The following is a 7,375-nucleotide window of genomic DNA, read 5'->3' on the forward strand; positions in this document are numbered from 1 at the left end:
CGATAAACTGAATCTCTCGTTGGCCCGAGTGAAAAATGACTCTTGGAATATCTTCTCTTTACGATAAACTGAATCTCTCGTTGGCCTGAACAGTGACTCTTGGAATATAAGTAGAGAAATATGACTTACAATATTTTGCTGCTTCAGCTTCTGTCAGATACACTAACTCCACAAAAACTCACTAACATTCAACACTACTGCTTGCTACATTTCAGGAACCGCCAGAGAACAATCACTGTTCCTCTTACAGATTTGGAAAACCAACTGATTCTATCTTTTCTCTCTCCTCAATCTCGCTAAACTTTTTTCTACATACTTATCCCGCCTTTTTCAATCTCCGCCAATCACAACTCGTCACAATTCCCCCATTTTTTCATTTCGATAACAAACAAATTTTTACCTATACTTATAAATTTCCTAAAACTTATTTACAAATAATATTTTTCTATAATTCTTAAAAACTAACAAAAACCACTTTCTATAATCCCTTCTATTGTCTTTAATCACTGCATTAATGTATTTTGAAAAACCCCGTTCAATTGTCTGTGGCTTTAACTTAAACTTATGCGGGTCACTCAAGTATAACAAAGAAATAAATGCAAAGCTTACACTTTGTTTAGTACAGGAAATCCAAGGATTTAATAACTTTCCTTCTCCGAAATGTTTGTTGGATATTATCCTACTTATCTGAATTATTTTAATGTTTTTGAACTTTGAAATATTTTTAAACAAACCAATATTTTTCTCGATTTTACATATCATAACAATATATATATATATTTATATATATATATATATATATATATATATATATATATATATATTTATTTACGGTAACAATTGACTTCCCACATGTAAAGTTGTAGGTTCAATTGGCTTCCGCTGGTCAATTGGCATCCGGTATTCGGATGCCAATTGACCTCTTCAAAATAATATCAGAAACGCATAGTGGATGATATTATAAGGCTCTTTACGCGATATGAACCCGGAATCCAATTGGACCGTTTTTTGATTCGTAAATAAATCGTAGTTCGAGGCAAAAAATAAGCAGCGCCACCATCGATTTGTGTATATTGAGTTGAAGCGATATTCATGTCGTTGCAGCTTAGCGGTTCAATTGGCATCTACAGGATGTGATACGATTTTGGAAGCCAGTTAGTCACTTAGATTGTCTTAGATTCCAGGTTTATAAAGGTTCGAGTAACATCTGGTCGATTCGCGTTTGAGTTTAATTCTTAGAATGGATATTTTTTGTTTAGTTTTTGGATTTACAATATATTATTGGTTTTATCTTACTTTCTTGTTATCTGCAGTCTTTTATTCTTTTTGAAAGGTTTTATAACCTTATTTCTCAGCGCCATGTGTATAATTTTTTGAAGCACATTGCTAAAACGTTGTGTATTAAAAAGCATTTAATGTTAGGGGTTGTAAATGCATTAAAAATGTTGTGAATTTTGAAAATGTGGTTTGGCGCTGTGTTAATAAGATTCTTTCGTTAAGATGCTTAGTTTTTATCTATCTCTGGTTATGCTTTGTCTTTTTTTCTGTGAAAATATTAACTAATATTATAAATGTGAGTGTAAGGTGTTTGTCGGCTTGTTTTTTTTTCGCATTCCCTGTTTAACTTTTTAACCGATCATATTGATTATTTTTGCAATTTTGACAGGGACACAAATAAGCACAGATGATACATTTTATTAAAAAAAGTTGTATTTTCAAGGGATACTTCTCGGCAGAAGACGCCATCACAATCGAATCGAGGATAAAAGCTAGTATTTTATATGTAAATGAGAATGCAATCCACTCTTAACTGATCAACATTTAATATGTCATCACAGGTGTTCCGTGTGCAATGCTGCCAGGTCACCCATGTACAGCTTGGAACAACAAGAGCCATTTGCTGATCGGTTTAGGTCACCGAAACCCAACCAATTATGATTGGATCAACAGAAACAACTACTCCGTGGGCTAATACCCCTACCGGCATTGAATTATACTATTGATCCAATGGTCGCAGAACAACACAACCCATCAAGTGTGAAACGCCAAACAGCTGTTTCGGTCCGCCAGACCTTATCAGTGACGCTTGGCTTCTCCATTGGAAAGTTGTCCGTTCTGCTTAAGGGGACAAGGTCCTCTGAATCTCAAATGTAAATGAGAATGCAATCCACTCTTAACTGATCAACATTTAATATGTCATCACAGGTGTTCCGTGTGCAATGCTGCCAGGTCACCCATGTACAGCTTGGAACAACAAGAGCCATTTGCTGATCGGTTTAGGCCGCCGAAACCCAATTAATTATGTTTAGATCAACAGAAACAACTACTCCGAGGGCTAATACCCCTACCGGCATTGAATTATACTATTGATCCAATGGTCGCAGCACAACACAACCCATCAAGTGTGAAACGCCAAACAGTTGTTGCGGTCCGCCAGACCTCATCAGTGACGCTTGGCTTCTCCATTGGAAAGTTGTCCGTTCTGCTTAAGGGGACAAGGTCCTCTGCATCTCAAATGTAAATGAGAATGCAATCCATTCTTAACTGATCAACATTTAATATGTCATCACCGGTGTTCCGTGTGCAATCCTGCCAGGTCAACCATGTACAACTTGGAACAACAAGAGCCCTTTGCTGATCGGTTTAGGTCACCGAAACCCAACCAATTATGTTTGGATCAACAAAAACCACTACTCCGAGGGGTAATACACCTACTGGCATTGAATTATACTATTGATCCAATGGTCGCAGATCAACACAACCCATCAAGTGTGAAACGCCAAACAGCAGTTTCGGTCCTCCAGACCTCATCAGTGACGCTTGGCTTCTCCATTGGAAAGTTGTCCGTTCTGCTTAAGGGGAGAAGGTCCTCTGAATCTCAAATGTAAATGAGAATGCAATCTACTCTTAACTGATCACAAAGGTGACCTAGCAGCATTGCACACGGAACACCTGTGATGACATATTAAATGTTGATCAGTTAAGAGTGGATTGCATTCTCATTTACATTTGAGATTCAGAGGACCTTGTCCCCTTAAGCAGAACGGACAACTTTCCAATGGAGAAGCCAAGCGTCACAGATAAGGTCTGGCGGACCGAAACAGCTGTTTGGCGTTTCACACTTGATGGGTTGTGTTTTTTTGCGACCATTGGATCAATAGTATAATTCAATGCCGGTAGGGGTATTAGCCCACGGAGTAGTTGTTTCTGTTGATCCAATCATAATTGGTTGGGTTTCGGTGACCTAAACCGATCAGCAAATGGCTCTTGTTGTTCCAAGCTGTACATGGGTGACCTGGCAGCATTGCACACGGAACACCTGTGATGACATATTAAATGTTGATCAGTTAAGAGTGGATTGCATTCTCATTTACATTTGAGATTCAGAGGACCTTGTCCCCTTAAGCAGAACGAACACTTTTCAATGGAGAAGCCAAGCGTCACTGATCAGGTCTGGCGGACCGAAACAGCTGTTTGGCGTTTCACACTTGATGGGTTGTGTTGTTCTGCGACTATAGGATCAATAGTATAATTCAATGCCGGTAGGGGTATTAGCCCTCTGAGTAGTTGTTTCTGTTGATCTAAATATAATTAATTGGGTTTCGGTGACCTAAACCGATCAGCAAATGGCTCTTGTTGTTCCAAGCTGTACATGGGTGACCTGGCGGCATTGCACACGAAACACCTGTGATGACATATTAAATGTTGATCAGTTAAGAGTGGATTGCATTCTCATTTACATTTGAGATTCAGAGGACCTTGTCCCCTTAAGCAGAACGGACAACTTTCCAATGGAGAAGCCAAGCGTAACAGATAAGGTCTGGCGGACCGAAACAGCTGTTTGGCGTTTCACACTTGATGGGTTGTGTTGTTCTGCGACCATTGGATCAATAGTATAATTCAATGCCGGTAGGGGTATTAGCCCTCGGAGTAGTTGTTTCTGTTGATCCAAACATAATTGGTTGGGTTTCAGTGACCTAAACCGATCAGCAAATGGCTCTTGTTGTTCCAAGCTGTACATGGGTGACCTGGCAGCATTGCACACGGAACACCTGTGATGACATATTAAATGTTGATCAGTTAAGAGTGGATTGCATTCTCATCTACATTTGAGATTCAGAGGACCTTGTACCCTTAAGCAGAACGAACAACTTTCCAATGGAGAAGCCAAGCGTCACTGATGAGGTCTGGCGGACCGAAACAGCTGTTTGGCGTTTCACACTTGATGGGTTGTGTTGTTCTGCGACTATAGGATCAATAGTATAATTCAATGCCGGTAGGGGTATTAGCCCTCGGAGTAGTTGTTTCTGTTGATCCAAACATAACTAGTATTTTATAGTATAGCAAAGTAATACATTTTCGGGTAGATCAGATATGTAGGATTTAGTGCTCGCTCTTCTACCTATATTTTATTATAGTGTCTTATGAAATTTCAATTTCTGGATCATTTTTTGTCTTTAACTGGGATATTATTACTCTCCTGCCTTCTACTATTCTTTGCTTTTCTCACCACTCCTGCTGATATCTCTATATTTGTGTTTCGTTTATTTATTTGTTCATAGTTTGTTATTAATTTTGCCTCACACATATTTGCGTCTTAATAATTTTAATAATATAGAAATCTTATTACCTGAATAAAGGAATCATGTTTTGTTCAAATAAATTTAATAAAAAACCATTTCTACATACCATTTTGAAGATAATCATAACAACTTGAAAACACTACAACAAATGAAATGGAATAAGCAGTTGTTCCACATCTCTAACGTAAGGATGTGAAGAAAAATTGATTCTTAATATCGTGTGTATTTTTCACCAGCGCGAATTAGTGCTTGAAATCTACGTGGCATGCTGCGTATAAGCCTGTCGATATCTTGTTGAGGTACCTATATTTTCCCATTCTTCGATTAGAGTTTCTTTTAGTTGTTGAAGGATTTGAGGTGGATGTGGGCGCCTCGGGACACATCTATCTAACATATCCCAAAGATGTTCAATTAGTATAAGCGAATAAATGCAATACACTCTTAACTGCTCAACACATCAAGGTGTTATAGCAGGTGTTCCGCGTGCAATGCTGCCATGTTCACTATTGGAGTCACTGGAGTAGTTGTTGCTATTGATCCAAAAAGTTAAGCTTTGCTTGGGTTTTCGGTAACCTTAACCGACAGCAAATGACTCTTGTTTTCCACGCTGTACATGTGAACATGGCAGCATTGCACGCGGAACACCTGCTATAACACCTTGATATGTTGAGCAGTTAAGAGTGTATTGCAATTTTTCGCTTATATTTTATAGTCAGAGGACACAGTCCCCAAAGCAGAACGGACAACTTTCCAATGGTGAACCCAAACGTCACAATGGATCATTTTATGTACCATTATAGGTATGTGCCATGTATAGCCTTGATAAAGACTTAAAATAAAGTAAAAACATTGGCAAATTTTAAACATTAACTAGGTTTTAATTGTCCCTAACCCACTATTACCATTAGAAGCTATTAAGTGGACACTACTCCTAAACCTTTGTTTACGTTGAAAGCTATGTATCGCCATTTTAAAAAGAGAGACCAAGAAATTTTGTAAATTATATGTTTGCAACTGTGTTTCTTACAAAAACCTTTTGTATGTATATAACTTCTTTATTATTCACTTCTAATGAAGTTAAGAGATAAAATACTGATTCTGAATTTTGTTTAAAAGAAGTGTACCTTTAAACATTTGATTTTCAACTTCTTCAAAGTTACAGTAATTTCAACATCTTTTCAATTCTTGAGTACTTCAATTCCCAAGAGATTTCAGTAATTTTATTTTATTTTTTTCTACGTAGGGCAAACACAACCATGAGATATAATCGAGACTCCATATATTTCAAACTAGGTTGATTTTGATAAAATTGGTTTTTGTTAGGTACAGATAATAATTACCTATGTAGTGCCTTCATAACAGGTAATTCTTATTTTTATGTTACAGCCTTAAAATAAAACATACATTATGTCGAATAAATTTTGATATATTATTTATTAACAAACGGTTAAAGAAAAACAAATATGTGTTAAAATACGACTCTTTTTTAATTATTGCTTTTCATAGTATATGGACATAATATTTTATCTCTTTTTAATGTAAAAGAATCTGGTTCGTTTTGATTGTGCATCTATTATTATATAATACCACATCAAACCAGATTCAGTGACGTACGAGAAGTATGGGCAGAGGAAAGAAAAATACACACAGTTGTAAGAAGTCAGATACCAAAAAATAAAGGAGAAAGTTATGTGCACTTTGCGTTCGGCAATAATGTGCCTGTTGTCTTAAACATCTTTACTTGCAAAAATTTTCACAGTGAGTGTTATCAAATGGTCGTATACTCTTATAAGTACTTTTGTTTGCTTTCTAAGTATTTTTCATGGACTTTGAATTTGCTAAAATATTGGAAAGTGTCATCGAAAATGCAAATCGAAGAGAAATACGAACAAGAACGAGAAAATACAGCCCATATAGCCCATAATGCGACGTAACAGCCCAAGACATGAAGTTACAATCATTGTAACATTTAATTTTAACATTTAATCCTACTATACCAGAATTTCTTTAGTAATACCAAATAATTCATTACAACAGAGCTCTTTTACTCAGGGAATAATCAGACTAGAAGTTGTTAAAAGACGATAAAACATTTTTAAATTACTGAGCTTAAAAAATGTAAAATAAAAGTATTTAGCAAATTAAATCAAATTTGAAGCTGTCATAATTTTAAAAGAAAAATATTCAATCTCGAAAAAAGCAATAACTACCTGCCTACAATTTATAGATAAAGAGTAAATATACTCTTTATAATATATAAGTTAAATTTTTAAACATCCGTTTCGACAACAAAATATTACAATGACTGAACAGATAAATTGACTCAGGTAGAATTCCACCGAAACCTTTGGGTATTATTGTCGACTTGAGTCATAAACCAATGGATGCTAAAGGTCCAAAGCCAATCGATGCCAAAGAAACCGCAACAGCGATTGATGCCAATTGGTACCGCAACAGAATTCGCTGTATATTGTGGCCCGTGAATATTCACGGATGCCAAATGGGAATACTTTTCGTCCAGAAGTCAATTGGTACTACAAAGAAATATATATATATATATATATATATATATATATATATATATATATATATAAATTCCTGGACAAAATTAACGCATCACTCATATTTTTCTCAATATTTTTTATTTATTGATAATTTACTGTACAACAAGTTGCCTATGGACCTTGTTTGACAGTGACAGTTGTTATGTAAGCTAATAATAACCTTTTTTAACAATAGTTTGTATTAAACTTCGTTTTAGACTAAAAGTGAGTTAAACTTTTCATAGAAAG

The sequence above is a fragment of the Diabrotica undecimpunctata genome, chromosome 4, assembly GCF_040954645.1.
Source record: "Diabrotica undecimpunctata isolate CICGRU chromosome 4, icDiaUnde3, whole genome shotgun sequence".
Taxonomy (NCBI): domain Eukaryota; kingdom Metazoa; phylum Arthropoda; class Insecta; order Coleoptera; family Chrysomelidae; genus Diabrotica; species Diabrotica undecimpunctata.